Genomic DNA, 17,296 nt, shown 5'->3' on the forward strand with positions numbered 1-17,296 from the left:
TATCAGTTTCTTCTAGATATTTCTTTACCTGTTTTATTATGTTGTCCTGATCGGATGTATTATTAACTAGATCTATATTGTGAACCTGTTCAAATTGGTCTGCCAGCATGTTGGCTTTATCGTAGTCAGTGAAGGCTTCGACACCATTCTTTACTAGCGATGGGATGTTGTTGTCCTCCATTTTTAGTATTTTAGTCATTCTCCACAACGAGTTGTCGTTAGGATTCAACTTTTCCAATTTATTGGACCACTCCTTGTTTCTGTGGTTGATTATAGCTGTTCTTATTTGATGAGTGAGTTTTGTTACTTCAACTTTGTCTTTATTTTGTCTAGAGCGCTGCCAGATTTTTCTGAGGTGGTTTCTTTGCTTGATCATTCGCAGTATACTATGTGGCAGTTTATCATGTAGGTTTTTAAATGTTGTTTTGGGGATAGTTTTATCGATACTATTGCGGATGTCGGTGGTGAATTTCAGTATTGTTTGATCGAGCTCATCTTTTGTTTTGATTGTTGGTGTGAGAATTGTTTTCTGATCAAGGTGTTTTCTAAAGTTAACCCAGTCAGCTTTTTTGTAGTCATAAACGGTTTTCTGAGCACAGCTTCTTTCTTGTGATCCTAGCTCGATTATAACCGGTGTGTGATCTGAGTTGAGTTCATGTAGGACTTTCATGTCTGAAACTTGACTGATGTTTTTGTTTATAGCAATGTCTATGGTGGTAGGGGTGGAATTATTAGTGGGATAATGTGTTGGTTCGTCTGGAAAAGTGATACTGCAATTATTAGCAAGGGTGTAGTTAAATAACGTTAATCCTCTGTTATTATTGATATGGTTGTTCCAGCTGAGGTGTCTGGCGTTAAGATCCCCAACCAACAGTACTTTATCTCCAATACCTAGAACAGAATCTAATTCTTGAGTTGTAAAATCATTAGCTGGGCTATTGTAAGCTGCAATTATACAAATGTTACTTGCTAATTTGATAGAAATATATTCTATAGTAATATTATTGTCTATACTAAGTTCCTTATATGCTAAATCTTTTTTAATTAACACTGCAACTCCACCTGCTGCATAACCTTTATCTTTACGTACACAGTTATAATTTTTAATTTTAAGTTTGTCTTTATCACTTAGCCTAGTTTCATTAATTAAAAATATATCAATTTTATAACTATTTAAAAATTGGATAACTTCTCCTAATTTATTTTTTAAGCCGTTTGCGTTCCAACTATATATTTTTATGTTATCTATGGTGTTTCTAATTTAGCTGTAAAATCAGCGAATACGCTAAATTTTTCTGTCTGTGTTGAGCACTTTTGTAAATTTGTGTGGAGTTCTTTTGCTAGTCTTAACATTTTTTTAATATCGACAAGTTTATTAATGCTTTTAATTACATTAGTGAGCTCTAGGAAGTCAGTCATTTCATTACTTACGTGATAGTTATTATTAATGTTAGTGTTAAGTTTTTCTTGATGTAACCTATTGCTTAAATTACTTTGTACTCCGCTGTTAAACCAGGAGTTGGCGTTTGGCTCTGCAGTCCTAACTCGAAGTGATGGAAAGTGCTGCTGGTCATTTAGATTTGGTGTCACGTTCGGTGGCTGTGTTTTTGCTTGCTTCGCGTTAGCTGATCTACTCGCTATTTGTTGTATCCTTTTGCGATAGGCGTCGCAGATGGTGGCGTTTGCCGGGTGTTCACCACCACAGTTGACACATTTTGCTGGTGTCGTTTTGGGTTTTTGGCAGTCTTTAGTTAAATGTGCCTCACTACATTTTAGGCATGCTGGTTCTGCGAAGCAGTTGACAGTTGCATGGCCCCACTCTTGACACCTGTGACACTGTGAGGCTCTTCTTTTAGTTTCGTAATTTTCCCAAGTGACTACGGTATTACACAATAGTTGTGCTTTTTGCTTGACATGTTTGAGGTGAGTGTCAGCTGAAACTGCTACCATAAATATTGGATACTTAGTGCCTTTCATTAGACTGACCTGTGTGCCATCAAAACCAATTTCTTGGAGTTCAGTTTGTATTTGTTCCGGTTTGGTTACCTCGTGCAGTCCTTTAATTACAAAAGTTTTCTTTTTTTCATTTTTTAGGGAATAAGTGTGAAACTTAACCCCCGTGGCTTTCAGATGCGCCAATAGGTTATCATAATCAGTTTTTGATGTTGTGAAGATCTCGGTGTGATATTGATGATATTTTATGTAAAATTTTTCTTTCACTAAGCATTTTATGAGTTCTGTTATCTTTGAGTGGTCTTGAACCTTACCGTGGATGGCAATTGGTGGAGGTTTCTTTTCTTTTTTTGGTGGTGTATTCTGCGTGTGGGTTGCAGTTGGTGGTGTTTGATTATTAATCTGTTGGTGAGTGCTTTCCTCGTGTATTTCCATGTCGTCATTTGCGAGTGGATCAAATCTGTTTGACAATGGAATAGCGGGTCCATTTCCTTGTTGGTTAATCATTTTGGTGATTTTACTTTTAGCATTAGTTGTATTTGCATTTGCACTGCGTTTTCTGTTATTGATTGGTGTGATTACCGTGCTGAGATCCACTGCCGGAGGCATTTGTGGGGACTCTGTGAGGTTATGTTTACCTTCTGTGTCACTAATCGTATTTATGTAGCGCCGATACGTTTGGAACGTGAGACGGAACGCGACTGGGGGACGAGAACCGGTGCTTTCAACGTGGTATGGCCGTTGCCGATGGGCAGGAATCTTTATCATCTCATGTCGGAAGTCAAACAAATCTGTAGAGTGCAAGAGCATAGGTTGGGAGAATTTCGCCGTGTCAGGATCTCGAGATGTGTCTCAGTTGATTGACACAGTATCTGCGGACAAAATGATGGGCAGTAGCATTACCTGGAAGTGAGAACTGTCAATGTATGAAATTATAGAAATTTTTTGGAGCCGCTGACTCGCACTAACTTCACACCTAGTAAATATCTAAGAAAAAAACTGCCACTAAGTGAAATCACGGTAAGACTCGTTGAAAAAGACCGTCCGAAACTGCAAACTTCTTCGAATCGTTTTCAAGAAAAAAAGAAGATGCCAACGGCACGCGGTGTTCCCAAGCGGTCACCCATCCAAGTACTGACCGCGCCCAACGTTGCTTAACTTCGGTGATCGGACGAGAACCGGTGCTTTCAACGTGGTATGGCCGTTGCCGAAGGTAACGAATCTCTATCATCTGATCTTGAAAGTCAAACAAATCTGTAGAGTTTGCAAACGTGTAGGTTGAAGAAAACTCGTCATCTCAAGATCTCGATATGTGTCTCAATTGATTGACCCAGTACTTGCGGACAAAATGATGCGCAGTGGGATTACGTGGAAGTGAGATCCGTCAGTGTGTGAAATTTCAGAGCTTTTTCTGATTCACTGACTTACACTAGTTTGAAACTCAGTGAATGTCTAAGAAAAAATACTGCCAGTAGGTAAAATCGCGAAAATCATCATTGGTAAAATCATAAAGATATGCCAACTTCTTTGAAACGTTTTCAAGACAAAAAAAAGTTGCCAACGGCACGCGGTGTTCCCAAGCGGTCACCCATCCAAGTACTGACCGCGCCCAACGTTGCTTAACTGCGGTGATCGGACGAGAACCGGTGCCTTCAACGTGGTATGGCCGTTGCCGATGGAAACGAATCTCTATCATCTGATCTTGAAAGACAAACAAATCTGTAGAGTTTACAAACATGTAGGTTGAAGAAAACTCGTCATCTCAAGATCTCGATATGTGTCTCAATTGATTGACCCAGTATTTCCGGACAATATGATGGGCAGTAGGATTACGTGGAAGTGAGAACTGTCAATGGGTGAAATTTCAGAGCTTTTTCTGATCCACTGACTTACACCAATTTGACACCCAGTGAATGTCTAACAATAAGAAAAAAACTGCCAGTAGGTAAAATCGCGAAAACAATTATTGTTAAAACCATCAAAATATGCAAACTTCTTTGAATCGTTTTCAAGAAAAAAAAAAGGTGCCAACGGCACGCGGTGTTCCCAAGCGGTCACCCATCCAAGTACTGACCGCGCCCAACGTTGCCTAACTTCGGTGATCGGACGAGAACCGGTGCTTTCAACGTGGTATGGCCGTTGCCGATGGTTATGAATCTTTGTCATCTGATGTCAGAAGTCGAACAAATCTGTAGAGTGCAAGCGCATAGGTTGGGAGAATTTCGGCGTGTCAGGATCTCGAGATGTCTTTCAATTGATTGACGCAGTATTTGCAGACAAAATGATGCGCAGTAGGGTTACGTGGAAGTGTGAACTGTCAATATGTGAAATTCTAGAAATTTTTTTTGGATACGATGACTCGCACTAACTTCACACCTAGTAAATATCTAAGAAAAAAACTGCCACTAAGTGAAATCACGGTAAGACTCGTTGAAAAAGACCGTCCGAAACTGCAAACTTCTTCGAATCGTTTTCAAGAAAAAAAGAAGATGCCAACGGCACGCGGTGTTCCCAAGCGGTCACCCATCCAAGTACTGACCGCGCCCAACGTTGCTTAACTTCGGTGATCGGACGAGAACCGGTGCTTTTTTTTTTTTTTTTTTTTTTTTTTAAATGTTTATTGATGCCAAAATATACATAGTTTGACGAGAACCGGTGCTTTCAACGTGGTATGGCCGTTGCCGATGGAAACGAATCTCTGTCACTTCATCTGGATAAATAAATGAATCTTTCGAGTGCAAACGCGTAGGTTGGAAGAAATTCGAAATGCCTCTGTATTGACATGAGTGATGGAGTGCTTACGGACAAAATGATGCGCAGCAAGATTACGCGAAAGTAAGAACTGACAATATGTGAAATTCCGAATTTTCTTTTTCAAAAATCAATTTCCGCGAATCTTAACGTTTTCTAACCTCTATAATGTACAAATGGATTTTTAGAGAAATGTCATCTTGTCTGTCGGCCTGTCCGACAAACTCCCCTGATGATTTTGGAAACGGCTCGATAAAAAAATGTGCATCTTACAGGATTTTACAATCCAATGGTCGGTATGAAAAATCGCCATGTCCCATTCATCATGAGCTTCTGGTTTGACGGGAAATGAATCGATTTCAATGTTTTACCGACAAATCTACAAAGCCTGAATTTGGTAAGAAGCTACCTCGGCGCCTATAGATAAGCAATCGGAGTTACAATTTGTCATCTCAGGAACGAAATTGCAATGCACGGCTGCCTATCTGTAGGCGCTGAGGTAGCTTTTTCACGTTTAGAAACTCTGTATTTTTTAATTTTCATTACTTTCTCCAAATGAACGATTATCTTTTTCCAAGTTTATTACCTTACTGAAAAATATTTGTCATAAATTTTATGTTTTTGTTACGGGGTATATCGTGTGTAGACTTCGATGAGCGGCTACCGAAATCTACTCTACGCCCAGCCATGGTGTTATTTGGCTATTTTAGAGTTCGTACACATCGATTTTTCACTTACGTGACAGTGCACCCAATGCAGGAAATGATAGAAGAAGAAAGGATTCGGTTTTAAGGGAGGTAGCGATTTAAATGTTATAGTTGGTTTATTATTAACGATCAAGTAATTGAGTTATAACAGTGATCAATGTAATGAAGTCGGCTCAGGGGAAGGACTTGGATTGGTATGGAGAGATTTAATTATAAGCCACACGTGTGAAAGCTATGAAGATGCAAGATACGAATTTAGAGAATGTAGGAGACTCGATAGTTGCTGTTTAAGGATGAACCTTTTCGCTCCGTGAATATAAGGAGAGGATGCAGGACGTAAAGTGACAATAAGCCTGTGGGCAATAAATATGAGTTCTTGAGGACGTAACATTTTCATGTAAAAAATCTTAACATTTTTTTTTTAATACTGTCGTTTTTTCTCTCGTACAGTTTCTGCGACGCACTGCCTATTCTCTGTACACGTAAATACAGCTTGGTGTGATTTTTTCTTTACCTTCTTATTGAGTGTTTCCTGTTCCTCTTCATATTCGACCGGCAAGGCTTCGACAAGCTAGCTGCTTACACCTGGTGCAAGATTATTAATTTCGTAAACCATTTCCGAGACACAAGAAGCAGCAAATAGCCGAAAACCACAATAAATATCTCGTTACAATTTATGATTTTTCTTTTGTTACTTGTAAGCTGGTTAAGTTTGATTTTATCTAATTATGTTGTTGTAAATTTATTAGACGGGAGTCAGCGGCGAAACCCTCAAAATGTTCTCTACTCGGTAACGATTATCGAGACTGCAGAATTACGTATACATATCCTATTAAATCCACATGCGATTAGATCATCCATTTTCATTTCCAATTTACTTTCCTGCCTCGTTCCATATCAAACTACCAAAAAATCACACGTATTAGAATTTTTGTTTCACCTTTCATATGACCTCTTTCTTTTTACTAGTAAACCTATACTTTTTTCTTTCCGATGAAAAGTACAGCAAAAATAATTGTTTTCCAGCTTGTTGAACTTGATACAGAGTTATTAGATACATTTGACAATTAGATACCGCATTCTTCTTAGTTGGTTAAACATTCCGTTAAGACTGATTGGCCTACGCTAAGGTTGTAATTGTTGATAACGCCACTAAATAGAAAAGTACATGATACAGTGGTAGGACACGAAAGTGAGTAAAATACCTAGTTGGGCGATTTCTAATAAGGATGAATGTCACAAATTTTAGTATTGACGGAATTTATATTTTCATCCGACCATGTATAGAACGTGAGGTAACGATGATGGGCGATCGAATTTCAACACCTGATTTTTGACCACTGCAAAGACTTCGTAGAACTTTGGTTTTTCCCAAGTCGTTAAGACTTTGAGATTAGCAGTTTTATCTGGGTGAAGCCCGGCTGACCTGGGTCAGTTTGTGAAGATGAATTCGCACATGGAATTTGTGATTTATCTAATGTAAGAAACGTGTGCAGCCACACGTTACGCGCAACACGCTGAAACGAAATCCATCGATGCTCGAAATCCCAGAGCTTCGGTTGATTTATCAAGTTAGACGAATGTGATACATTGTGAATGTTTTCTTTCTAACAGAGTGCACAAAACCGAGAAAAACTCATTGAAAAATCAACGTCATTCAAAATCATTTTTTTCCGCAAGCACTGCATCATTCAATTCAGAAACATCTTGATTAATTCAGTTTTTAACATGTAGTGATGGAGATTCTTGTCCATCGGCAACGGCCATACCACGTTGAAAGCACCGGTTCTCGTCCGATCACCGAAGTTAAGCAACGTTGGGCGCGGTCAGTACTTGGATGGGTGACCGCTTGGGAACACCGCGTGCCGTTGGCACCGTTTTTTTCTTGAAAACGATTCAAAGAAGTTTGCATATTTTGATGGTTTTAACAATGATTGTTTTAGCGATTTTACCTACTGGCAGTTTTTTTCTTAGATATTTACTAGGTGTGAAGTTAGTGCGAGTCAGCGGCTCCAAAAAATTTCTAGAATTTCATACATTGACACTTCTCACTTCCAGGTAATGCTACTGCCCATCATTTTGTCCGCAAATACTGTGTCAATCAACTGAGACACATCTCGAGATCCTGACACGCCGAAATTCTCCCAACCTACGCGCTTGCAAATCCTACAGATTTGTTTGACTTCCGACATGAGATGATACAGATTCATTTCCATCGGCAACGGCCATACCACGTTGAAAGCACCGGTTCTCGTCCGATCACCGAAGTTAAGCAACGTTGGGCGCGGTCAGTACTTGGATGGGTGACCGCTTGGGAACACCGCGTGCCGTTGGCACAATTTTTTTGTTGAAAACGATTCAAAGAAGTTTGCATATTTTGATGGTTTTAACAATGATTGTTTTCGCGATTTTACCTACTGGCAGTTTTTTTCTTAGATATTTACTAGGTGTGAAGTTAGTGCGAGTCAGCGGCTCCAAAAAATTTCTAGATTTTCATACATTGACACTTCTCACTTCCAGGTAATGCTACTGCCCATCATTTTGTCCGCAGATACTGTGTCAATCAACTGAGACACATCTCGAGATCCTGACACGGCGAAATTCTCCCAACCTATGCTCTTGCACTCTACAGATTTGTTTGACTTCCGACATGAGATGATAAAGATTCCTGCCCATCGGCAACGGCCATACCACGTTGAAAGCACCGGTTCTCGTCCGATCACCGAAGTTAAGCAACGTTGGGCGCGGTCAGTACTTGGATGGGTGACCGCTTGGGAACACCGCGTGCCGTTGGCACAATTTTTTTGTTGAAAACGATTCAAAGAAGTTTGCATATTTTGATGGTTTTAACAATGATTGTTTTAGCGATTTTACCTACTGGCAGTTTTTTTCTTAGATATTTACTAGGTGTGAAGTTAGTGCGAGTCAGCGGCTCCAAAAAATTTCTAGAATTTCATACATTGACACTTCTCACTTCCAGGTAATGCTACTGCCCATCATTTTGTCCGCAGATACTGTGTCAATCAACTGAGACACATCTCGAGATCCTGACACGGCGAAATTCTCCCAACCTATGCTCTTGCACTCTACAGATTTGTTTGACTTCCGACATGAGATGATAAAGATTCCTGCCCATTGGCAACGGCCATACCACGTTGAAAGCACCGGTTCTCGTCCGATCACCGAAGTTAAGCAACGTTGGGCGCGGTCAGTACTTGGATGGGTGACCGCTTGGGAACACCGCGTGCCGTTGGCACCTTTTTTTTTCTTGAAAACGATTCAAAGAAGTTTGCATATTTTGATGGTTTTAACAATAATTGTTTTCGCGATTTTACCTACTGGCAGTTTTTTTCTTATTGTTAGACATTCACTGGGTGTCAAATTGGTGTAAGTCAGTGGATCAGAAAAAGCTCTGAAATTTCACCCATTGACAGTTCTCACTTCCACATAATCCTACTGCCCATCATATTGTCCGGAAATACTGGGTCAATCAATTGAGACACATATCGAGATCTTGAGATGACGAGTTTTCTTCAACCTACGCGCTTGCAAATCCTACAGATTTGTTTGACTTTCGAGATGAGATGATACAGATTCACTTCCATCGGCAACGGCCATACCACGTTGAAAGCACCGGTTCTCGTCCGATCACCGAAGTTAAGCAACGTTGGGCGCGGTCAGTACTTGGATGGGTGACCGCTTGGGAACACCGCGTGCCGTTGGCACAATTTTTTTCTTGAAAACGATTCAAAGAAGTTTGCATATTTTGATGGTTTTAACAATGATTGTTTTCGCGATTTCACCTACTGGCAGTTTTTTTCTTAGGTATTTACTAGGTGTGAAGTTAGTGCGAGTCAGCGGCTCCAAAAAATTTCTAGAATTTCACACATTGACAGTTCTCACTTCCACGTAATGCTACTGCCCATCATTTTGTCCGCAAATACTGTGTCAATCAACTGAGACACATCTCGAGATCCTGACACGCCGAAATTCTCCCAACCTACGCGCTTGCAAATCCTACAGATTTGTTTGACTTTCGAGATGAGATGATACAGATTCACTTCCATCGGCAACGGCCATACCACGTTGAAAGCACCGGTTCTCGTCCGATCACCGAAGTTAAGCAACGTTGGGCGCGGTCAGTACTTGGATGGGTGACCGCTTGGGAACACCGCGTGCCGTTGGCACAATTTTTTTCTTGAAAACGATTCAAAGAAGTTTGCATATTTTGATGGTTTTAACAATGATTGTTTTCGCGATTTTACCTACTGGCAGTTTTTTTCTTAGGTATTTACTAGGTGTGAAGTTAGTGCGAGTCAGCGGCTCCAAAAAATTTCTAGAATTTCACACATTGACAGTTCTCACTTCCACGTAATGCTACTGCCCATCATTTTGTCCGCAAATACTGTGTCAATCAACTGAGACACATCTCGAGATCCTGACACGCCGAAATTCTCCCAACCTACGCGCTTGCAAATCCTACAGATTTGTTTGACTTTCGAGATGAGATGATACAGATTCATTTCCATCGGCAACGGCCATACCACGTTGAAAGCACCGGTTCTCGTCCGATCACCGAAGTTAAGCAACGTTGGGCGCGGTCAGTACTTGGATGGGTGACCGCTTGGGAACACCGCGTGCCGTTGGCACAATTTTTTTGTTGAAAACGATTCAAAGAAGTTTGCATATTTTGATGGTTTTAACAATGATTGTTTTCGCGATTTTACCTACTGGCAGTTTTTTTCTTAGATATTTACTAGGTGTGAAGTTAGTGCGAGTCAGCGGCTCCAAAAAATTTCTAGATTTTCATACATTGACACTTCTCACTTCCAGGTAATGCTACTGCCCATCATTTTGTCCGCAGATACTGTGTCAATCAACTGAGACACATCTCGAGATCCTGACACGGCGAAATTCTCCCAACCTATGCTCTTGCACTCTACAGATTTGTTTGACTTCCGACATGAGATGATAAAGATTCCTGCCCATTGGCAACGGCCATACCACGTTGAAAGCACCGGTTCTCGTCCGATCACCGAAGTTAAGCAACGTTGGGCGCGGTCAGTACTTGGATGGGTGACCGCTTGGGAACACCGCGTGCCGTTGGCACAATTTTTTTCTTGAAAACGATTCAAAGAAGTTTGCATATTTTGATGGTTTTAACAATGATTGTTTTCGCGATTTTACCTACTGGCAGTTTTTTTCTTAGGTATTTACTAGGTGTGAAGTTAGTGCGAGTCAGCGGCTCCAAAAAATTTCTAGAATTTCACACATTGACAGTTCTCACTTCCACGTAATGCTACTGCCCATCATTTTGTCCGCAAATACTGTGTCAATCAACTGAGACACATCTCGAGATCCTGACACGCCGAAATTCTCCCAACCTACGCGCTTGCAAATCCTACAGATTTGTTTGACTTTCGAGATGAGATGATACAGATTCATTTCCATCGGCAACGGCCATACCACGTTGAAAGCACCGGTTCTCGTCCGATCACCGAAGTTAAGCAACGTTGGGCGCGGTCAGTACTTGGATGGGTGACCGCTTGGGAACACCGCGTGCCGTTGGCACAATTTTTTTGTTGAAAACGATTCAAAGAAGTTTGCATATTTTGATGGTTTTAACAATGATTGTTTTCGCGATTTTACCTACTGGCAGTTTTTTTCTTAGATATTTACTAGGTGTGAAGTTAGTGCGAGTCAGCGGCTCCAAAAAATTTCTAGATTTTCATACATTGACACTTCTCACTTCCAGGTAATGCTACTGCCCATCATTTTGTCCGCAGATACTGTGTCAATCAACTGAGACACATCTCGAGATCCTGACACGCCGAAATTCTCCCAACCTACGCGCTTGCAAATCCTACAGATTTGTTTGACTTTCGAGATGAGATGATACAGATTCACTTCCATCGGCAACGGCCATACCACGTTGAAAGCACCGGTTCTCGTCCGATCACCGAAGTTAAGCAACGTTGGGCGCGGTCAGTACTTGGATGGGTGACCGCTTGGGAACACCGCGTGCCGTTGGCACAATTTTTTTCTTGAAAACGATTCAAAGAAGTTTGCATATTTTGATGGTTTTAACAATGATTGTTTTCGCGATTTTACCTACTGGCAGTTTTTTTCTTAGGTATTTACTAGGTGTGAAGTTAGTGCGAGTCAGCGGCTCCAAAAAATTTCTAGAATTTCACACATTGACAGTTCTCACTTCCACGTAATGCTACTGCCCATCATTTTGTCCGCAAATACTGTGTCAATCAACTGAGACACATCTCGAGATCCTGACACGCCGAAATTCTCCCAACCTACGCGCTTGCAAATCCTACAGATTTGTTTGACTTTCGAGATGAGATGATACAGATTCATTTCCATCGGCAACGGCCATACCACGTTGAAAGCACCGGTTCTCGTCCGATCACCGAAGTTAAGCAACGTTGGGCGCGGTCAGTACTTGGATGGGTGACCGCTTGGGAACACCGCGTGCCGTTGGCACAATTTTTTTGTTGAAAACGATTCAAAGAAGTTTGCATATTTTGATGGTTTTAACAATGATTGTTTTCGCGATTTTACCTACTGGCAGTTTTTTTCTTAGATATTTACTAGGTGTGAAGTTAGTGCGAGTCAGCGGCTCCAAAAAATTTCTAGATTTTCATACATTGACACTTCTCACTTCCAGGTAATGCTACTGCCCATCATTTTGTCCGCAGATACTGTGTCAATCAACTGAGACACATCTCGAGATCCTGACACGGCGAAATTCTCCCAACCTATGCTCTTGCACTCTACAGATTTGTTTGACTTCCGACATGAGATGATAAAGATTCCTGCCCATTGGCAACGGCCATACCACGTTGAAAGCACCGGTTCTCGTCCGATCACCGAAGTTAAGCAACGTTGGGCGCGGTCAGTACTTGGATGGGTGACCGCTTGGGAACACCGCGTGCCGTTGGCACAATTTTTTTCTTGAAAACGATTCAAAGAAGTTTGCATATTTTGATGGTTTTAACAATGATTGTTTTCGCGATTTTACCTACTGGCAGTTTTTTTCTTAGGTATTTACTAGGTGTGAAGTTAGTGCGAGTCAGCGGCTCCAAAAAATTTCTAGAATTTCACACATTGACAGTTCTCACTTCCACGTAATGCTACTGCCCATCATTTTGTCCGCAAATACTGTGTCAATCAACTGAGACACATCTCGAGATCCTGACACGCCGAAATTCTCCCAACCTACGCGCTTGCAAATCCTACAGATTTGTTTGACTTTCGAGATGAGATGATACAGATTCATTTCCATCGGCAACGGCCATACCACGTTGAAAGCACCGGTTCTCGTCCGATCACCGAAGTTAAGCAACGTTGGGCGCGGTCAGTACTTGGATGGGTGACCGCTTGGGAACACCGCGTGCCGTTGGCACAATTTTTTTGTTGAAAACGATTCAAAGAAGTTTGCATATTTTGATGGTTTTAACAATGATTGTTTTCGCGATTTTACCTACTGGCAGTTTTTTTCTTAGATATTTACTAGGTGTGAAGTTAGTGCGAGTCAGCGGCTCCAAAAAATTTCTAGATTTTCATACATTGACACTTCTCACTTCCAGGTAATGCTACTGCCCATCATTTTGTCCGCAGATACTGTGTCAATCAACTGAGACACATCTCGAGATCCTGACACGCCGAAATTCTCCCAACCTACGCGCTTGCAAATCCTACAGATTTGTTTGACTTTCGAGATGAGATGATACAGATTCACTTCCATCGGCAACGGCCATACCACGTTGAAAGCACCGGTTCTCGTCCGATCACCGAAGTTAAGCAACGTTGGGCGCGGTCAGTACTTGGATGGGTGACCGCTTGGGAACACCGCGTGCCGTTGGCACAATTTTTTTCTTGAAAACGATTCAAAGAAGTTTGCATATTTTGATGGTTTTAACAATGATTGTTTTCGCGATTTTACCTACTGGCAGTTTTTTTCTTAGGTATTTACTAGGTGTGAAGTTAGTGCGAGTCAGCGGCTCCAAAAAATTTCTAGAATTTCACACATTGACAGTTCTCACTTCCACGTAATGCTACTGCCCATCATTTTGTCCGCAAATACTGTGTCAATCAACTGAGACACATCTCGAGATCCTGACACGCCGAAATTCTCCCAACCTACGCGCTTGCAAATCCTACAGATTTGTTTGACTTTCGAGATGAGATGATACAGATTCATTTCCATCGGCAACGGCCATACCACGTTGAAAGCACCGGTTCTCGTCCGATCACCGAAGTTAAGCAACGTTGGGCGCGGTCAGTACTTGGATGGGTGACCGCTTGGGAACACCGCGTGCCGTTGGCACAATTTTTTTGTTGAAAACGATTCAAAGAAGTTTGCATATTTTGATGGTTTTAACAATGATTGTTTTCGCGATTTTACCTACTGGCAGTTTTTTTCTTAGATATTTACTAGGTGTGAAGTTAGTGCGAGTCAGCGGCTCCAAAAAATTTCTAGATTTTCATACATTGACACTTCTCACTTCCAGGTAATGCTACTGCCCATCATTTTGTCCGCAGATACTGTGTCAATCAACTGAGACACATCTCGAGATCCTGACACGGCGAAATTCTCCCAACCTATGCTCTTGCACTCTACAGATTTGTTTGACTTCCGACATGAGATGATAAAGATTCCTGCCCATCGGCAACGGCCATACCACGTTGAAAGCACCGGTTCTCGTCCGATCACCGAAGTTAAGCAACGTTGGGCGCGGTCAGTACTTGGATGGGTGACCGCTTGGGAACACCGCGTGCCGTTGGCACAATTTTTTTCTTGAAAACGATTCAAAGAAGTTTGCATATTTTGATGGTTTTAACAATGATTGTTTTCGCGATTTTACCTACTGGCAGTTTTTTTCTTAGATATTTACTAGGTGTGAAGTTAGTGCGAGTCAGCGGCTCCAAAAAATTTCTAGATTTTCATACATTGACACTTCTCACTTCCAGGTAATGCTACTGCCCATCATTTTGTCCGCAGATACTGTGTCAATCAACTGAGACACATCTCGAGATCCTGACACGGCGAAATTCTCCCAACCTATGCTCTTGCACTCTACAGATTTGTTTGACTTCCGACATGAGATGATAAAGATTCCTGCCCATCGGCAACGGCCATACCACGTTGAAAGCACCGGTTCTCGTCCGATCACCGAAGTTAAGCAACGTTGGGCGCGGTCAGTACTTGGATGGGTGACCGCTTGGGAACACCGCGTGCCGTTGGCACAATTTTTTTCTTGAAAACGATTCAAAGAAGTTTGCATATTTTGATGGTTTTAACAATGATTGTTTTCGCGATTTTACCTACTGGCAGTTTTTTTCTTAGGTATTTACTAGGTGTGAAGTTAGTGCGAGTCAGCGGCTCCAAAAAATTTCTAGAATTTCACACATTGACAGTTCTCACTTCCACGTAATGCTACTGCCCATCATTTTGTCCGCAAATACTGTGTCAATCAACTGAGACACATCTCGAGATCCTGACACGCCGAAATTCTCCCAACCTACGCGCTTGCAAATCCTACAGATTTGTTTGACTTTCGAGATGAGATGATACAGATTCATTTCCATCGGCAACGGCCATACCACGTTGAAAGCACCGGTTCTCGTCCGATCACCGAAGTTAAGCAACGTTGGGCGCGGTCAGTACTTGGATGGGTGACCGCTTGGGAACACCGCGTGCCGTTGGCACAATTTTTTTGTTGAAAACGATTCAAAGAAGTTTGCATATTTTGATGGTTTTAACAATGATTGTTTTCGCGATTTTACCTACTGGCAGTTTTTTTCTTAGATATTTACTAGGTGTGAAGTTAGTGCGAGTCAGCGGCTCCAAAAAATTTCTAGATTTTCATACATTGACACTTCTCACTTCCAGGTAATGCTACTGCCCATCATTTTGTCCGCAGATACTGTGTCAATCAACTGAGACACATCTCGAGATCCTGACACGCCGAAATTCTCCCAACCTACGCGCTTGCAAATCCTACAGATTTGTTTGACTTTCGAGATGAGATGATACAGATTCACTTCCATCGGCAACGGCCATACCACGTTGAAAGCACCGGTTCTCGTCCGATCACCGAAGTTAAGCAACGTTGGGCGCGGTCAGTACTTGGATGGGTGACCGCTTGGGAACACCGCGTGCCGTTGGCACAATTTTTTTCTTGAAAACGATTCAAAGAAGTTTGCATATTTTGATGGTTTTAACAATGATTGTTTTCGCGATTTTACCTACTGGCAGTTTTTTTCTTAGGTATTTACTAGGTGTGAAGTTAGTGCGAGTCAGCGGCTCCAAAAAATTTCTAGAATTTCACACATTGACAGTTCTCACTTCCACGTAATGCTACTGCCCATCATTTTGTCCGCAAATACTGTGTCAATCAACTGAGACACATCTCGAGATCCTGACACGCCGAAATTCTCCCAACCTACGCGCTTGCAAATCCTACAGATTTGTTTGACTTTCGAGATGAGATGATACAGATTCATTTCCATCGGCAACGGCCATACCACGTTGAAAGCACCGGTTCTCGTCCGATCACCGAAGTTAAGCAACGTTGGGCGCGGTCAGTACTTGGATGGGTGACCGCTTGGGAACACCGCGTGCCGTTGGCACAATTTTTTTGTTGAAAACGATTCAAAGAAGTTTGCATATTTTGATGGTTTTAACAATGATTGTTTTCGCGATTTTACCTACTGGCAGTTTTTTTCTTAGATATTTACTAGGTGTGAAGTTAGTGCGAGTCAGCGGCTCCAAAAAATTTCTAGATTTTCATACATTGACACTTCTCACTTCCAGGTAATGCTACTGCCCATCATTTTGTCCGCAGATACTGTGTCAATCAACTGAGACACATCTCGAGATCCTGACACGGCGAAATTCTCCCAACCTATGCTCTTGCACTCTACAGATTTGTTTGACTTCCGACATGAGATGATAAAGATTCCTCTCCATCGGCAACGGCCATACCACGTTGAAAGCACCGGTTCTCGTCCGATCACCGAAGTTAAGCAACGTTGGGCGCGGTCAGTACTTGGATGGGTGACCGCTTGGGAACACCGCGTGCCGTTGGCATCTTTTTTTTTCTTGAAAAGGATTCGAAGAAGTTTGCAGTTTCGGACGGTCTTTTTTGACGAGTCTTACCGTGATTTCACTTACTTGCAGTTTTTTCTTAGATATCTACTAGGTGTAAAGTTAGTGCGAGTCAGCAGATCCAAAATGTTTTTAGAATTTCACACATTGACATTGACGGTTCTCACTTCCACGTAATCCTACTGCGCATCATTTTGTCCGCAAGTACTGCGTCAATTAATTGAGACACATCTCGAGATCCTCAGACGCCGAGTTTTCTTCAACGTACACGTTTGCAAATTCTACACATACATTTAATTATCGACATGAAGTAAAGGAGAATCTTCTCCTTCGGCAACAGCCATACCACGTTGAAGGCACCGGTTCTCGTCCGATCACCGATGTTAAGCAGCATTGGGCGCGGTCAGTACTTGGATGAGTGACCGCTTGGGAACACCGCGTGCCGTTGGTACCTTTTTTTTTTCTTCAAAGCGATTTAACAAATACTGCATATTATATCACCTTTGGGATAGGTACCACAATCGAAAACTTTAACAGCGACAGAACCATTGCTGGCGCGAGGAACAAGTTCAGAAAATAGGCAGTCAGTGGATTGACCAGATCCTTTGAAGCTTGAAAGCCTGTATCGGGAAGTTATCAGGTCGGTATCACGATCGAGTGGTAAGCCAGTGCACTGTTGATACACTCATCATGAAATCTCATTAGGCCAAGCAGCCCGTAGCTTTTTACTTTTGTCAAGATAAAAATATTCCATCCTACA

At 41.8% G+C, this 17,296-nt stretch overlaps 1 protein-coding gene, 24 non-coding genes and 2 pseudogenes across 25 annotated transcripts in view; 22 read left to right on the plus strand and 5 right to left on the minus strand.

Annotated features, from left to right (window-relative positions):
• The window catches only part of LOC124217208 (uncharacterized), a 52,955-nt gene that overhangs the window by 11,970 nt on the left and 23,689 nt on the right, over nt 1–17,296 (minus strand). The gene's annotated exons all lie outside the window — the stretch shown is intronic.
• On the minus strand, nt 3,044–3,162 carry LOC124218385 (5S ribosomal RNA). Its single transcript, XR_006883073.1, has one exon. It is a non-coding gene; the product is annotated as a 5S ribosomal RNA (ribosomal RNA).
• LOC124218403 (5S ribosomal RNA) lies at nt 3,509–3,627 on the minus strand. Its single transcript, XR_006883089.1, has one exon. It is a non-coding gene; the product is annotated as a 5S ribosomal RNA (ribosomal RNA).
• On the minus strand, nt 3,979–4,097 carry LOC124218404 (5S ribosomal RNA). Its single transcript, XR_006883090.1, has one exon. It is a non-coding gene; the product is annotated as a 5S ribosomal RNA (ribosomal RNA).
• On the minus strand, nt 4,444–4,636 carry LOC124218406 (5S ribosomal RNA; annotated as a pseudogene).
• LOC124218384 (5S ribosomal RNA) lies at nt 7,167–7,285 on the plus strand. The gene has a single exon (XR_006883072.1). It is a non-coding gene; the product is annotated as a 5S ribosomal RNA (ribosomal RNA).
• On the plus strand, nt 7,629–7,747 carry LOC124218383 (5S ribosomal RNA). Its single transcript, XR_006883071.1, has one exon. It is a non-coding gene; the product is annotated as a 5S ribosomal RNA (ribosomal RNA).
• On the plus strand, nt 8,089–8,207 carry LOC124218382 (5S ribosomal RNA). The gene has a single exon (XR_006883070.1). It is a non-coding gene; the product is annotated as a 5S ribosomal RNA (ribosomal RNA).
• LOC124218381 (5S ribosomal RNA) lies at nt 8,549–8,667 on the plus strand. Its single transcript, XR_006883069.1, has one exon. It is a non-coding gene; the product is annotated as a 5S ribosomal RNA (ribosomal RNA).
• Nucleotides 9,018–9,136, plus strand: LOC124218380 (5S ribosomal RNA). The gene has a single exon (XR_006883068.1). It is a non-coding gene; the product is annotated as a 5S ribosomal RNA (ribosomal RNA).
• LOC124218379 (5S ribosomal RNA) lies at nt 9,480–9,598 on the plus strand. Its single transcript, XR_006883067.1, has one exon. It is a non-coding gene; the product is annotated as a 5S ribosomal RNA (ribosomal RNA).
• On the plus strand, nt 9,942–10,060 carry LOC124218377 (5S ribosomal RNA). Its single transcript, XR_006883065.1, has one exon. It is a non-coding gene; the product is annotated as a 5S ribosomal RNA (ribosomal RNA).
• Nucleotides 10,402–10,520, plus strand: LOC124218369 (5S ribosomal RNA). The gene has a single exon (XR_006883064.1). It is a non-coding gene; the product is annotated as a 5S ribosomal RNA (ribosomal RNA).
• LOC124218358 (5S ribosomal RNA) lies at nt 10,864–10,982 on the plus strand. Its single transcript, XR_006883058.1, has one exon. It is a non-coding gene; the product is annotated as a 5S ribosomal RNA (ribosomal RNA).
• LOC124218356 (5S ribosomal RNA) lies at nt 11,326–11,444 on the plus strand. The gene has a single exon (XR_006883056.1). It is a non-coding gene; the product is annotated as a 5S ribosomal RNA (ribosomal RNA).
• LOC124218355 (5S ribosomal RNA) lies at nt 11,788–11,906 on the plus strand. The gene has a single exon (XR_006883055.1). It is a non-coding gene; the product is annotated as a 5S ribosomal RNA (ribosomal RNA).
• On the plus strand, nt 12,248–12,366 carry LOC124218353 (5S ribosomal RNA). Its single transcript, XR_006883054.1, has one exon. It is a non-coding gene; the product is annotated as a 5S ribosomal RNA (ribosomal RNA).
• Nucleotides 12,710–12,828, plus strand: LOC124218342 (5S ribosomal RNA). The gene has a single exon (XR_006883043.1). It is a non-coding gene; the product is annotated as a 5S ribosomal RNA (ribosomal RNA).
• On the plus strand, nt 13,172–13,290 carry LOC124218331 (5S ribosomal RNA). The gene has a single exon (XR_006883032.1). It is a non-coding gene; the product is annotated as a 5S ribosomal RNA (ribosomal RNA).
• Nucleotides 13,634–13,752, plus strand: LOC124218323 (5S ribosomal RNA). Its single transcript, XR_006883031.1, has one exon. It is a non-coding gene; the product is annotated as a 5S ribosomal RNA (ribosomal RNA).
• LOC124218312 (5S ribosomal RNA) lies at nt 14,094–14,212 on the plus strand. Its single transcript, XR_006883023.1, has one exon. It is a non-coding gene; the product is annotated as a 5S ribosomal RNA (ribosomal RNA).
• On the plus strand, nt 14,554–14,672 carry LOC124218409 (5S ribosomal RNA). The gene has a single exon (XR_006883094.1). It is a non-coding gene; the product is annotated as a 5S ribosomal RNA (ribosomal RNA).
• On the plus strand, nt 15,016–15,134 carry LOC124218402 (5S ribosomal RNA). The gene has a single exon (XR_006883088.1). It is a non-coding gene; the product is annotated as a 5S ribosomal RNA (ribosomal RNA).
• Nucleotides 15,478–15,596, plus strand: LOC124218389 (5S ribosomal RNA). The gene has a single exon (XR_006883077.1). It is a non-coding gene; the product is annotated as a 5S ribosomal RNA (ribosomal RNA).
• Nucleotides 15,940–16,058, plus strand: LOC124218378 (5S ribosomal RNA). Its single transcript, XR_006883066.1, has one exon. It is a non-coding gene; the product is annotated as a 5S ribosomal RNA (ribosomal RNA).
• LOC124218305 (5S ribosomal RNA) lies at nt 16,400–16,518 on the plus strand. The gene has a single exon (XR_006883017.1). It is a non-coding gene; the product is annotated as a 5S ribosomal RNA (ribosomal RNA).
• LOC124218407 (5S ribosomal RNA) lies at nt 16,869–16,987 on the plus strand (annotated as a pseudogene).

This window comes from Neodiprion pinetum, chromosome 4 (genome assembly GCF_021155775.2).
Source record: "Neodiprion pinetum isolate iyNeoPine1 chromosome 4, iyNeoPine1.2, whole genome shotgun sequence".
Classification (NCBI taxonomy): domain Eukaryota; kingdom Metazoa; phylum Arthropoda; class Insecta; order Hymenoptera; family Diprionidae; genus Neodiprion; species Neodiprion pinetum.